General features: G+C 40.7%; 1 long non-coding RNA gene across 1 annotated transcript in view; it reads right to left on the bottom strand.

Moving 5' to 3' along the window:
- Positions 1 to 1,260: 1,260 nt before the first annotated feature.
- The window catches only part of LOC140648893 (uncharacterized), a 35,092-nt gene continuing 21,975 nt past the window's right edge, over positions 1,261 to 14,377 (bottom strand). The window contains exon 5 of the long non-coding RNA XR_012041377.1: positions 1,261 to 1,322. This is a non-coding gene — a long non-coding RNA (uncharacterized lncRNA). The remainder of the gene's footprint in view (positions 1,323 to 14,377) is intronic.

Below are 14,377 nucleotides of genomic sequence, written 5' to 3'. Positions count from 1 at the left end.
CTGAGCTGCAAAGATAGCTGCTAAAGATAACTAGAAAAAGCAAGTCAGAAGGCTTAAATTTACTGTTCAGAAGTCCACATTTTTAATCCTTTGAAATGGTATCTATTCTGTATATTGAATATGTACTCCAGTAAACCCTCTTTCTCCCACGGGAGGCTTAGCTTAACATGGGATGCTGTTTTCTCCAGTTATAAATATTCTATGGCAATGCAACCACCAAAGGTGATTGCATCGCTAGTTATATAAAATTTTATGATGAAGCCCCTTTAACTTAATTCAGAAGTCAGAAGTCTTCTCCTGAGAATCCTCTCACTGAAGGGAAATTCAACAGTTAATATTAGTCCATGTTATTGAATACTCAGCTATTGCAAACAATTGTGTAAGTCATTTGAATAGAAATAACGAACAGACTGCTTTTTTTTCTGTACAGCAAAATGACCATTGCTAGAAGAACATTAAAGATGAGCCCAGGTTTAATGCCCATGTGAAGCAATACCTTTAAGTTTCCTACCAAAATTTATTTGGATGTTCCTTCCTCTGTCCACAAGGACTCTTTCATCACCAGCAGGGCTGCCTACGGGGCCTTCATGCCTTAAATCTTCCGTCTATCTATCTGACCTGTTCATATGAACCCTCCTCAGTTTGTCTTAAGTGCAATTATCTGGGATGGATTGAGCAGAATTAATTTAGGTCTTTGCCAACTTGACTCCTGTTGTCAGGAATGGCTTATAAGCAGCTCAGCTGGGAGGCTAAGGAGGATGGAAAGCTCTGGTGCAAAGAAGTAGGGAAAGGGAGAGAAAGGGAGGTGTGTCTGTATTGAGAGGGCATGCAAAGGGGAGTGAGGGTGGAAGAAGCCAGCTGGGGAGTGAAACCTCTCCAGTTGGCTCAGCTGGAACTGGAGGCAGATGTGTCCATGGCAAGGTGGCTCAGAAAGGGATCCAAAGGATGAACTTGGTGGAACTTCCTCTCAGGCACTTACCTAAAGTTGTCACATCCAGTGCAGCACCAGGTAGCACTAACATATAGGAGATGATGAGTACAGCATGTGTGGCTGCAATCCCACCTTTTCTCTGGTTCCCATGCCTCATGCAGCGATGCAGGCACCCACAGCTCACCCTCTGCAGGCAGGCTCCTACACTCCTTTCACTCAAAAAACATCTCTCTCTCTCTCTCCCTGTTTCTGAACCGAAGAGGAGAAGGCCATGGGACTCACCTTTTACAATCGTCTAACAGTGAGAAACCTAAACCAAGTGCTAGTTCCAGATCTCTCTCCAGCTTGAGACAATTTCAACGCCAATCACTCCTCTCAGGAGCTTCCAGCCCTGTATGGATAAAGAAATATTTGAATTTGATGTACCGTTTTCTGGAAATCTTCTATTTCTTTCTCTATAGCAGCATCTGAGTACCCTCCTGCAGGGTTTCTGTTTCGATAGTGAGCACAGCGGGGTTCTGTAGGGAGCCCAGTCTTGTCAGCACGCCTTCAGTATGTGCTGACAATGCCTGCCAGACAAACCCCCACCTCAGGGACAAACGCTGCCTCTTCCCTGGACGGTCTTGTAGTTGGGCAGACACATACTGCTCAGCCTTGTTCAAAGTAGGGCCGCTTTCAAAATAAACAGGAGTGTGTCTTAGGCATATAAGGAACTGAACAGCATAACAGGATTGAGGCACTCCCAGGATTAGACAGAACAGATTTAGATCCTAAATTCTCTATGAATCTTGTTTTAATGTCCCTTTTTTCACTTTTTGAGATATGGTCCTAAAAGTCTTGCCTGGCATCACATAAAGATGCTGCAATGGAGCAAAGAACTGGAATTCTGTGTCCAGCTCTCAGACTACTGGACTGCCTAATTTCTGTTTCAGAACAACTGCAAGTCCTTATTTTTTTATTGAGAGATGCATCAGTACAGCAAAATAAACTTTTCATGTGGGCTCCCACAGACCTATTGTTGATTTATGGCGTTATACTAGAAGCTGAGTCAAGCTAATATTGTTCATCAGATATCTAGGGAACAAATGGTAAGTGCTCTGTTGAAGTGCTTTTCTATTTTGAATTTTATGTGAAAACCAACAGAGTCTATTTCTACTTTTTCCAGCGCAGATCAGAAGATAGTCTACTGCAACTATGGTAGATCAAAAGCAGCCTGCGTTTTAAACAGTCATTTGTTAACATGCTAGTCACTTCCTCATTGCTCGCTATTTCTGGCTTATAATTAATCTTAAAAAGAAGAATGGTTTAAAATGTAAATGAACTATAAAATCTATAAAAATATAAAACGAAGTCTCCAAAACCAGGCACTTGACAATTACATTTATTACTGCACACTGACTGAACAAGATGCTGCGTTAGATACAGAAGGACAATTGACATCAAACAGGCACTCTACATAAAGTGCAACAATACGTATTAGAGAGGAGAGACATTTGGGGAGCATTTGATTAATGTACTTTTAATTGGACTTTCCTGCCTCATTGGTTTTATTCTCTCAATTTAGCTCAAGCTGCTCAAATACGTAAATAGCCAAAGCACCTACTATAATTAACAAAATACACTGTTTGCAAATTACCAGATTTGTCAGATTGTGTATAAACAAATACTATATTATGCAAATGTTGTTGAACTCCTACAGAAATATAAACAGGCAAAGAAAGTCCAATATTCACTTAAAAAAACATGAAAAAACAACACCCTCCTCTTTGAAAGCTATTTGGGACACTTGATCTTTGTGGTTTGTTTTCAACTGCAATTTTACCTTTAGTTCTATATTTTATTAAAAATTTGTAGGATGCTCTGCCAATGCCATTCAAGCTGCAATTTGAATGTACTAAGTTATGTCCCCCCCATGTGATGCTCTCTGGTCATATAAAGAATGTGTTAGACCATATTTGTATCACAAAATTCAAGCAACTAAACTAAAAAACAAACATATATTGAATGAAGAATGCCTACAGCAAAGAAACCCAACAGAAAATGTTAGCTTCTATTGCTATTTATAACTTTGAAAAGATTCTAGGATTTTTAAGAATCCCATGGTATGTGCTATAACTCTAGGATGTAATTCAAAAAGAATATTTAAAGTGCACAATTGCTAATAAAACAGATTAAACACTTCACAACTGAGAAAACCATATAGGTAATTTGGATTTGATACTTATATTCTCAGCAAATGTGAATGACATCTGGGCAATAAAGCGCATGGACAGAAATTCCATAGTCAGGGTATAAGTTGAGTGAACAATTTGTTGCGTGAATATTTGGAAGAAAAAGAACAGACTGAAAAATGCACATCTTCCATGTTTGTTTGAGTGGTCATGTAGTTGCACAGATTTTAAAATCAGTTAGTATAATATCTAATATCTTTTTAGAGATTTCGCACTTCAAATACTCTTCAGTTACCATATTAAAAACCCCAAGGAGCTCTCCTTCCTCAGTAAACCCTCTTTAATTTGCATTTTAGACTATGTACATTTCTACCCTGGGAGCACCACCTACTGTTGAACATGTACAGTGTGCAGGGGGAACTCCTACCAAGTTGATGGTTCTTTCCAAATTTAGATTAGAAAAATACACAGCTTTTCATTTAAAACAAACATGGAAAATTAGAGACACATTCCACAAGTCACCTATGTATTATATGAGCCAAGAGGGAAAGATGTGATTCTTTTCCTCCCACAAATTCAGTAAACATTATTCAGGAGGAATCAAATATTGGATTTATTACACATTTACTACTCTCCACGCCATCTTCACTACACTTTACCACAGAAAAGTGTCAAATGATTACTTGATTTTTTTTTATAGTGCTTTTCCATTTCACCTGACAAATTCAGTCAAATAGGCTTGAATAATTATTAAAATGAATATAGTTTCCCTCACTCAGCACTCACAAATTCTTTTACAGACATTATTGGGGTCCTCGCGTTTTCTTTAGTTCACAGTTACACAAAGCTAACAGTATCTAAGATGTTACCATTTTCTCATTGGGAAGGAGGATTTTTGAACTGATACTCGGTTTGTGATGCTGATATTTCTGGGGAATACCTGGGTGACTTGCAGACTGACTGGGCACTGGGTGCTCATTATTGCCCCAAAGCAAAAGGTTCTATAACATACATGCTTAGCTAAAGAATTAATTGTATAGGGGAAGGAATTTAAATTGAATCTCCCTCGCTATCTTGCTGAGGAAAACAGTAGTAAAGCAAAGTAAATGTCCATTAGGAGGTAATAGCTGGAGTGTGCTCCACCACCACTGTTTCTGCACTGATTATGTAAAACAGCTGCCAGTCAGGAAATTCCTTTGGGAAAACTGCTCTTCCTTCTTTCCAAATTAATTACATTAAATGTGGTGAATTACAGTAAGGAATGGGAGCACGGAGGAATGGCTGTAGGAAGTTTACTTCCATGCTACCAAGAAGTTTCAGTCAGCTGTTTTCATGGAGGTGCACAGCATAACTGAATTTCCCACACTAGTTTCTTCTCCAGCTGGGATAAATATGGAAAAGACTTGGAGTTTTTATTTTAAATGCATGCAATGTTGCTTTATTTTGAAGAAAAAATCCTTACCTGCTTCCTTCTCATGAGCTATGAAGTGACACATACCCCCAAATGATTGCTGGCAATATGCTTTCAATACACATATGAGCATTGACGTTCCTCATATTTATATTTATAACCTCTTCAGACTCGCATTGCCTTTGTAAGTATAACATACATGTTACTCAATGGTCCAACATCCTTTAAGCTGAGCATAGGACCACAAACTGATACAACAATTTACAAAATATTTAAAAATGTAAATGCTGCTGCATGGCCTGTTATCTCTACATCTAGCTGTCTCCTTTAGCAGAAAAAAAACCCCAAAACCTGTTCTTTAGTATTCCCTGTCCTCTTCAGTTCCATGTCTTGTGTCCAAGGAAGATGGTATAGGCTAGTTTTACTTGTGCCTACAAAATTTTCCAAACAGATTCTGAAGGTCTTCTGAAAGACACATCATTCTGCTTGCTGAGATTTGGGGTTTTTTTCAGTGTACATGGGGTTTTTTTAATTCAGATTGCCATAGCTATTTCCTATTACCAATAATCACTTTTATCACTAAACCCTCCCATTAATTTACTCCCTGCTTCACTTTGTGGTACAAGTAGTTCAATACGCTGAATAACTCTGATTGTATATATTTTTTTAAGTTAGCCATTACTTTTCTGATCCCTGAATGGCAGGAGGCTGGACCTAAAGACATCATTGAAATGTATGTCACTGTAGTTATTTAACATGTAGCAATATCATTGTAGCATAGTCTCTACGTGGAGGCTGAATTAACTCAGTCAAATTGGAGGCCAAAATGAGTAGAACTTCACAATATTTATCACTATATGTATGTTAAGGTTTGCCATTTTACCAGCCAGTCATTCCAAGCAATGGATGTCCTAAAGTTATGGCATTAATCTTATGGTATGAATTTTTCTTCTGAAGTTAATGAATATTCAGGAGAAAGGAATGGAATTAAATATTTCAAATATCCTCTCAGTACATTTGGAACTGTCTGAAATAAGACTATTCCTGCTAAAAGAGTTTTAAAAGTGTTCTAACACAGTTTTATTGACAACCCTGAGCAAGCTCTATAAATATTCCCTTGTGAGAGATCTCCATTTTCTCTACACATAGGTGCCACCCTGCAAGTACAGGCAAGTATTACTACTGTGTTCTGTGTAATTATTCGAAGTTCATAAAACTCAGAAAGAGTAGAGAGAGGAGATGAAAATCCACCTTCACTGAAGATAATGTGTTGACTTCACTGAGACAGGATTTCACTCAAAGTGCAAGAAAGATTTTTTTTTACTATATGGTCTATGGATCTGCAATATACCTGAGGAAAAAGAATACTCTAACCATAGAGCTCATTTGTGTCATCCGAAATATTTAAAGAAAATTGCTGTTTCAGTTAGTGAATTGTAATAACTATACCCAGCTGTTAAAATCGCTTATGATGCACCAAAACCAAACTCACAAAGCATCTGTGATGGGAGATCAATCATTTCCTGGTATTTAACCAAGACGTAGTCACTTAGAACAATAAACAGATCGCACAGATCGCACAGATTTTCGCATTGTATCAGCAATTCATCTTTTACGATACATAGCTTTGATTATAACCAGCATTTGTTTCGCTGAATTCTGTCTAAAAGTTCTCTCAGCTTCTCAATTCAAAACACCTTTAATGCATTTCTAAAAATGTTCTAATTTACCTGTTTCTGCTGCTGAACTCACTCGAGCCCTTGAAAATAATTTGCAGCATATTAGCTTCTGTAACACATTATCTTTGCCCTTCATGTCATATGGCGGGTGCTTGTGGTACAAAGTATATTAATTTCAATATTGTAAGTTCTTTTGGTGTGAAGGATCATAGACAGCTCCAGGGAACACAGACAACCACTTCAAACCATTTTAACGAGTATTGTAATTTTATCTTGACTAGAAAGAAAGCTTAATCAACTTCAGTGCCAGATAGTCTGATCACCATTCACACTCAAAAGGCTTTGTGGTCTCTAAGTATGTCTAAAATTCCAGCTATCAGGCAGGATTAATTTTATTCAATTTTAGCTCTCTAAAACGAAGGGGCTTAGTCTAAGACAGTTTCTAGATTTCACCTTCTCTCAGTGAAGGGAGACGGGCTCCTCCAGAAGGCGTTTCATCCTGTCTGTCCTAGAAACTTGTGCTGTGTTTCTCCAGAAAGAGTCCAGCACTGATGAGGCTGCTAAGGGTAAAAGAGCTATACCCCTCAGAGAGTGAGCAGATGAGAGCACGTTATAGAAAAGCTATTTCTACAGAAGCGAAATAAAGAAATCAAGAAGGGGAGACTAAGCAGTGCAGCAATGCTACTCGAGCTTTCTCAGCAGCTTGCACCACGTGTTACGACCGGCCACAGTCAGACTTCATAGTCACATCTTTGCAACTCCGATCCACCACTTCGTTTCACAGTCACTGCCCAACAGGACAGATTCCCCCATTCTCAAGCGTTGCCTATATGTTTTGTCCCACAGATGTACAATTTCCCTCAGACTGTCCTGAAGCGCATGTTCAACACACTTGAAGAGCAATCCACGCTGCTGTCTGCCTTAGCCTCTTTGTTACTTATTGCTTTCACACCCTCTTGTGTGATCTTCAAACACCATTAGCATCAGAATTTTGTTGCAAGTCCGGGCCCCCCAGCTGAACCCTGTGGCACCTGTAAGAAGCACCAGGTCACTGGTGATTCCAAATTTATGACTACATTTGGACACTGTCAGTTAAACAGTTTATCCTTCTTCTATTACATATCATGTACCTATCAGTACACCTTAGATGTGTACGATTTCTCAAAGTGTTGCGACATACCAGGTCATGTATTTTTTATTTATTCTATTACCTTTATAGATTAAACATGAAATCTCATTTTTTTAAAAAATCAACATAGTAGGATTCAATCTATTTTCAGTAAACCCCTGTTAGCTGGTATTAATTATACTCCCCTCTTTTAATTCTTGAGGAATCAAGCCCTGTATCAGTCATTCCATTAATTTGCCCAGGATTGATATCAGGCTGTCAGAACTATAATTAGCTGGGTCATCCTGTTTGGCTTTAGTGTAAAAACTGGTCACACTCTTCTAAAGTTGTTATAACTAGATTATGCTCATTCTCTTCAATTAAAAAAAAAATTCATTAGCTGTGTTATTACTTGCTGTAAATCAGAATTGCTTCAAAGCAATCTTACAAAGCGGAGCTGTATAATATTAAAGTATCACATTAACTCACAGTTTTCTTGCGGCCAAGGGAAGCATTCAGGAAGGATGTTCTCCATGCTTAGACTGACAAGGACTTGGCTGTAGCTTCCCTTCACAGCCTTTGTAAACATAATCATTTGTGGCTGTTAAGGCAACCTCATCAAGCACAGAGACTTGTCTCCTCGGTCTAATGAGAGTAAGGCCAGTCCCCACAGGCACATTTCCAAACTGCAATCCAGCTGCTGCCACAGCTGTGCTTGGCTGCCGAGCAGAAATAAGAAGTTATCTCAGACTCCTGGTCTTGAATGGACAATGCTTACAATACCAAAGAATCACAGAATCGTTTAGGTTGGAAAAGACCTTTAAGATCATCAAGTCCAACCATTAACCTATCACTGCCAAGTCCACCACTAAATCATGTCCCTAAGCACCACATGTACAGGTCTTTTAAATACCTCCAGGGATGGTGACTCAACCACTTCCCTGGGCAGCCTGTTCCAATGCTTGGACAACCCTTTTGGTGAATAAATTTTCCCTATTATCCAATCTAAACCCCTCGCACAACTTGAGGCCATTTCCTCTTGTCCTATGGCTTGTTACTTGGGAGAAGAGACCAACACCCACCTCATTACAACCTCCTTTCAGGTAGCTGTAGAGAGCGGTAAGGTCACCCCTCAGCCTCCTTTTCTCCAGACTAAACAACCCCAGTTCCCTCAGCCGCTCCCCATAAGACCTGTGCTCCAGACCCTTCACCAGCTTCGTTGCCCTTCTCTGGACACGCTCCAGCACCTCAATGTCTTTCTTGTAGTGAGGGACCCAAAACTGAACACAGTAGTCGAGGTGCGGCCTCACCAGTGCCGAGTACAGGGGGATGATCACTTCCCTAGTCCTGCTGGCCACTCTATTTCTCATACAAGCCAGGACATTATTGGCCTTCTTGGCCACCTGGCCACACTGGCTGGCTCATATTCAGCTGGCTGTCGACCAAGACTCCCAGGTCCTTTTCTGCCTGGCAGCTTTCCAGGCACTCTTCCCCAAGCCTGTAGCGTTGCATGGGGTTGCTGTGACCCAAGTGCAGGCCTGGCACTTAGCCTTGTTGAATCTCAACAATATGGTGTGAGATGTTGTGCTGGTTTTGGCTGGGATAGAGTTAATTTTTTCCACACTAGCTAGTATGGGGCTATGTTTTGGATTGGTGCTGAAAACAGTGTTGATAATACAGAGATGTTTTCATTACTGCTGAGCTATGCTTACACAGAGTCAAGGCCTTTTCTGCTTCTCACCCCACCCCACCAGCAAGTAGGCTGGGGGTGCACAAGAAGCTGGGAGGGGACACAGCTGGGACAGCTGACCCCAACTGACCAAAGGGCTATTCCACACCATATGGCGTCATGCTCAGCATAGAAAGCTGCGGGAAGAAGGAAGGGGGGACATTTGGAGTGATGGCGTTTGTCTTCCCAAGTAACTGTTAGGCATGATGGAGCCCTGCTTTCCTGGAGATGGCTGAACACCTGCCTGCCCATGGGAAGGAGTGAATGAATTCCTTGCTTTGCTTTGCTTGCGTGCGCGGCTTTTGCTTTCCCTATTAAACTGTCTTTACCCCAACCCACGAGTTTTCTCACTTTTACCCTTCCGATTTTCTCCCCCATCCCACTGGGGGGGGAGCAAGTGAGAGGCTGTGTGGGGCTTAGTTGCCGGCTGGGGTTAAACCACGACAGATGGATTCTGAAAACTGTATCTCATACCAGTACTTTGCAAGCGTGGGACATGGCTTTCAGGTTCCTCCATTGCTAGTGTCCTCCTCAGTATGAACGTAAGAAATAGATCACACCAGTGGTCACCTAGCCCTGTACTCTGTCGCTGAGCGCAGCAGTAGGAGAGGCTGTTTAGAGAGTGCACGGGAGCCTTGCCACCTTCCGAGTTAATTCCCTCACACATCACCATAAGCCACAACTCATTGTATCACATGGTACATCCCTGCTCATTTTCTATAGTATCTGGCTATCAACCCATTGGCCATGAATTTGTCCAGCCCCTTTTGAAGCTGCTGATACCATCTGCCCCCACAGCCCCCTGTGGCAACAAATTACAGAAGCTCACTATCTACTGTGTAAAGATGTACTTTCCTATATGTGCTTTAAAATGCTCTATCACTCATTTCAGTGAATTTCCCTAGTTCCAGTATTGCAGGTTTCAGTGAGTAACAGTTCGGTTTGACTACGATCTACATGATTTTCTTAAATCCCCCTTAGCTTTCTCCTCTCCAGACTGAAGAGTCCTGTATTTTTGCCGTATCTCTAGCCTCTGGAAAGGGAAGAACCGAAGGTTTTAAGCCTGTCATCCTCTGTTTCATCCTGTTTCCCACTCCAGAATGGCCATCCTTTCCTCTCATTCCACGCGTGATGGAAACACAGATAGCGTGGATGCTACTGGAGGGGAGTGGGAGGCAAGGGTTGATAAAGAGGTTTGACTTTGCCTGTGGTTGTGGGACAGCCCTGTTGTTGATAAGTCTCTTGCATATATCCCAAGCTCTGTGCCTAAGCCCTGCAAACAGCTATCCCCACAGGACTGCTATTCTCACAGGATTTGTGACAAGACAGTTCATTAAACCCATAATGTTGACACACGTATGAGTGAAGGGCTCAGCGCACTTTTTCCCCATCCACACTGACTACTGCGGCTGGAAGCTACTCATGATGGTGCTGGTGTAAAGCAGTTTCTTCACGGGTGACACTGAGTGCTAGTGAGACTCCTCAGCAATAGATCATCTTTTGAAAGTCCATCGGTTGAAGATGGATGTGCCTCTTTGTCTTTACAATTTTTTAAACTGCTAGTGCTTAACACTGTCTAACATGTGCTTAGTAATATATATTTGGCCAATTTTCTGCTTGTCAGTCTGGAAAATCAGCGTAGAGTCATCTTTCAGTATTGAGCTTTGTAGACAGCTAAAGTTAAGGGAAAACACAGGACTGTTAACAAAGACAAAAAGCATGAGCTGATATTATTTCCTTCAAGCTTCATTCAGCAGGAATGCCCTGTCAAGTGGAGCACATTATTCCCAAAAGCATTTTGAAAATGAGTGGGTGAATATCCTTTATCATTCTGTAATACTTGTTAAATATCAACAATGCTGCTGGGAGGGATGTAAAGCATCGAGGGTGTGGCTAGAGGACTGACACTTGTGAGCAAAGGGCAATACACCACTTGTAATTTTTTAGTTAGTTCTTTGTAAAATAAATAAAGAACAGTTTAAGTGAGTGAAAAGCTGGATGGAGCCTGGCCCAAGTTTACAGCTGAAACGTAAGTACATGAAAAATAGAGGAAAGAGCCCTCTCCAAGCAAAATAATCTGCCTGTATTTGTCAATGGATCTGTAGTACATCATTTACAAAAGCAAGAGTCTTACAAATGTTTCCTTAATGGTTTCCTTAATTATTCTAATTAATGAGCGTCTAGTAGGTTGCTTCAGTCATTGGTGAATTCAAGTGCTGTGTTTCTATTCCTGCCTTGTCTTCAGGAATCCTGTAAGACAAGAAGTCAAGAATACAAAACAGTGATGAGGAAGCAGCCAGTGACTGGAACTTGAAGGAAAATAATGAATAAAAGAATTATCATGATTTAAAATGTAGGTACAGTGCTGGAAAAAGATGCTGCTCCCAAGAACAGAGGGAAGACAGTTTACTGTCTTACTGCCTGGCATGATTAGTTGTGTTGTGGATTTCTTCCTTTTTTTGCTGGTCCTAGTGACAAGAGAACATCCACTTGATAGAGCCTTTTCATTCAGTATATTTTGAGCTGTAACCTCACATTTTGAAAACAGCAGAGAATAATGTATTACTAGGCAATCTAATAACAAATTATGAGCAAACAAACAATTCAGGAATAAATTAAAGTCCCACTGAACCCAAATTGCTGCTTAAGCTGAACAAGCTATGAAAATATAATTATGTTTTGTGAGCTCATCTTGTCTTTCTGAATAACTCTAAATATTTATTTCACGAATCTGTTCATAGGTTGTTTTTTTTAAACTTTCCTAAGTCACTTAATGCAATATAACATGAGAGTATGCACAGTGTAACTGTGCCGTAACACTAGAGATGTAAGTTCATGTTTCTTTTGTTAATGCGGCTCTAGAAAGAATACTCTAGCATGTTATAGACTACTAGGGCATCACTGCTTTGCAATGAAATCCTAGTTGTCTGAATCAATTAGGCAACATCAAGGATTTGCAGCCAATTGCAAATCAGTACAAAAGTGGAGAATAATGGTGGAAGAAGTAGCTTGTTAGAGGGAGAAGTCTGGCTCACAGGTTTTCAAATACTGGGGTTCTATTGTGTCATTAATCTTTCTCTTCCCAATGTAAAGCAGGTATCTGCTGTCAAATAATACTATCAATTTTTTCTTTAGAAAGAAAAGTATTCATGGTGGGAGTCAAAAGAAGCAGAAAAGTCATTAGGAGATGCTAGCAAGGTGATTCAACGGGCTTTATTCAGAACATGCCAGCAGAGTTCTTTTTGCTTGAAAAGAGAAATGCTTTTTTCCTACTGGCAATGTCTGAGTCCCTAAAAATCATAGACCCTAACTGTACAATCTGATCCATATCAACAGAGTGTTATATGCATGAAAAATGCTCCTGAAATCCATGCTGCTGACAGGGGTCCCTTACATTGATCACCTTAGAGAACCTGCCCACCAAGGTTCATTTCTAGTCGATTAGCTTAGGCATGGAAGAGAGACATGATTGTATCTGCAGTCAGCCCAAAAACATTAGCAGCACTGATGCTGTTAGTTCAAAAAGAAATTATTTGTAAACAAAAGTAGAGTCTCTATGATCTGATCACTAATGTCAAGAGAACACAGTAAGCATAGTCGCAATTTTAGAGCAGGCAATAGCACTCTACAGCTCACTAGCTGAATTATTTTCCTTTTAATGTCAAACCGAATGTGCTGCTAGAGGATGTTCAGCACAGCAACACAGAGCATTGCATTAACTCTTTGCTTAGCAAAGGTTGAGCTTCCCAAGAAAGGAAGGTAGCAATAGCCAAGAGCTAGAAATCCATCCCACTGAACTCGTTCTGTCTGTATCTCTCCACTTCAGCAAGAGCTTTTGAATCTTAATCTCATGGTCTCCATTTCACATGCTTTTTTTCAGACTACAGAATTAATGCAGGAAAGGTAGTATTTTTTTCCTCATAGTCTGTCTAATGATGGGCTGCACGTGGTTCATTCTGGACCCCAAATATAATACATGGTCTTAGAGACCCATGTCAGTTTTCATTTCTCTCTTTTCCTTTCATAATTACCAGTGAAAATATAAAGCGATCCTAGGATTGAACAGAATAAACCAATTCATTTCTGCAAGAGGACAGGAGGAAACACTCAGCAATCTTTTCTCCTCTTCTCAGGTTTATGTGTACAGCATTGCCAAAGCTGGAGACTTTCTGTGAGGCATCAGCTTCTAGAACTGAACTGAGATGTCACAGTTGTCCTTTTTTCCTTTTTTGGTAAGGTACATTTCTTATACTCATGTTTGTACAAACAAGTTTTGAAAGCAAGACCTGAATGCATCCAGCAGTCTTAGAAGCCATAATTTTTTAAAAAAAAATTATCTCTGAATCCCACAACCATGGGGTCTAGTGTTAAAGCTCACTCCCTGGCCCTGTGTGTTTACCAGAGTAGAGGTACCCAGTGTGTCTATGAAACACTGACCATAGATGAGTGTAGAAAAGGAGAGAGATTTTTTTTTTTACATGTTGATCTTAGCACCAGCAGATTAAGCAGTTTCTTTTTGTTTCTATAAACTTTTGCAATTGTGACATCTGCTTTACATTTGGAATTAATATTTTATCTCTTTCTTTTGACTTAAGTATGATATCAAGGTAACTGGGTAAGAGGCATTGGTCCCACATCTCTCTTATTTAGCAAGATTCCTTAGATTGGCAAAGGGCCAACGAATCATTAAATTGGGATTTTAGCAACTGTCCAGCTTTCCTAGGATAGCCAAAGGAAAAAGGCTCCCCCATGTATCCCCATGGTAGCCGCAAGAGCTGTTTCTAGAGTTTGGATCAAAGATCAGGAAAGGAATTAGTGTGTTCCAGTGACAGCCAGAAAAGCTGTCTAGACTGTAGCAAGGTAGTAGATGCTGGTCCTGAATGTCCACAGGCAGTTTTGTGTCCATGCCGGTGTCTGCAGGCATCCTCCCAGATGACCTTCAGACGCAGTGGTGCACAGCATCCACACTGTCCAAAATGAAACCTCCACAAGCACAGACGGCTCATGTACACACTGCACAGTACTTGACTTGGCTCTCCCTGGGGACAGCGCAGGGACCCTGTGGGTCTAAAACATAATAATAATAACAACAACTCCTCTGTGTGTGTGTGTGTGTGTGTGTGTATGTGGCGGGATGAGGTTTCAGTTCAAAGTGAATGTAAGGACTGCGCTGGATGGAGCCCACCAGCGTGCTGGTTTTATAGCATGATGGTGAAAGTATGTATTGCTTACTCTGGGGCCTGGCATCACCCCAGTGGAATTTAAGGGTGTCTTAAGCCTTCTGGGCTAGCGTTGGAGGAATGTGAAGGCCCAAGGAAGCAAAACCTGGCAACTAGAAGCCATCTCTG

This window comes from Ciconia boyciana, chromosome 3 (assembly GCF_034638445.1).
Source record: "Ciconia boyciana chromosome 3, ASM3463844v1, whole genome shotgun sequence".
NCBI classification, from domain to species: domain Eukaryota; kingdom Metazoa; phylum Chordata; class Aves; order Ciconiiformes; family Ciconiidae; genus Ciconia; species Ciconia boyciana.
This window is presented reverse-complemented; position numbering and strand designations above follow the sequence as displayed.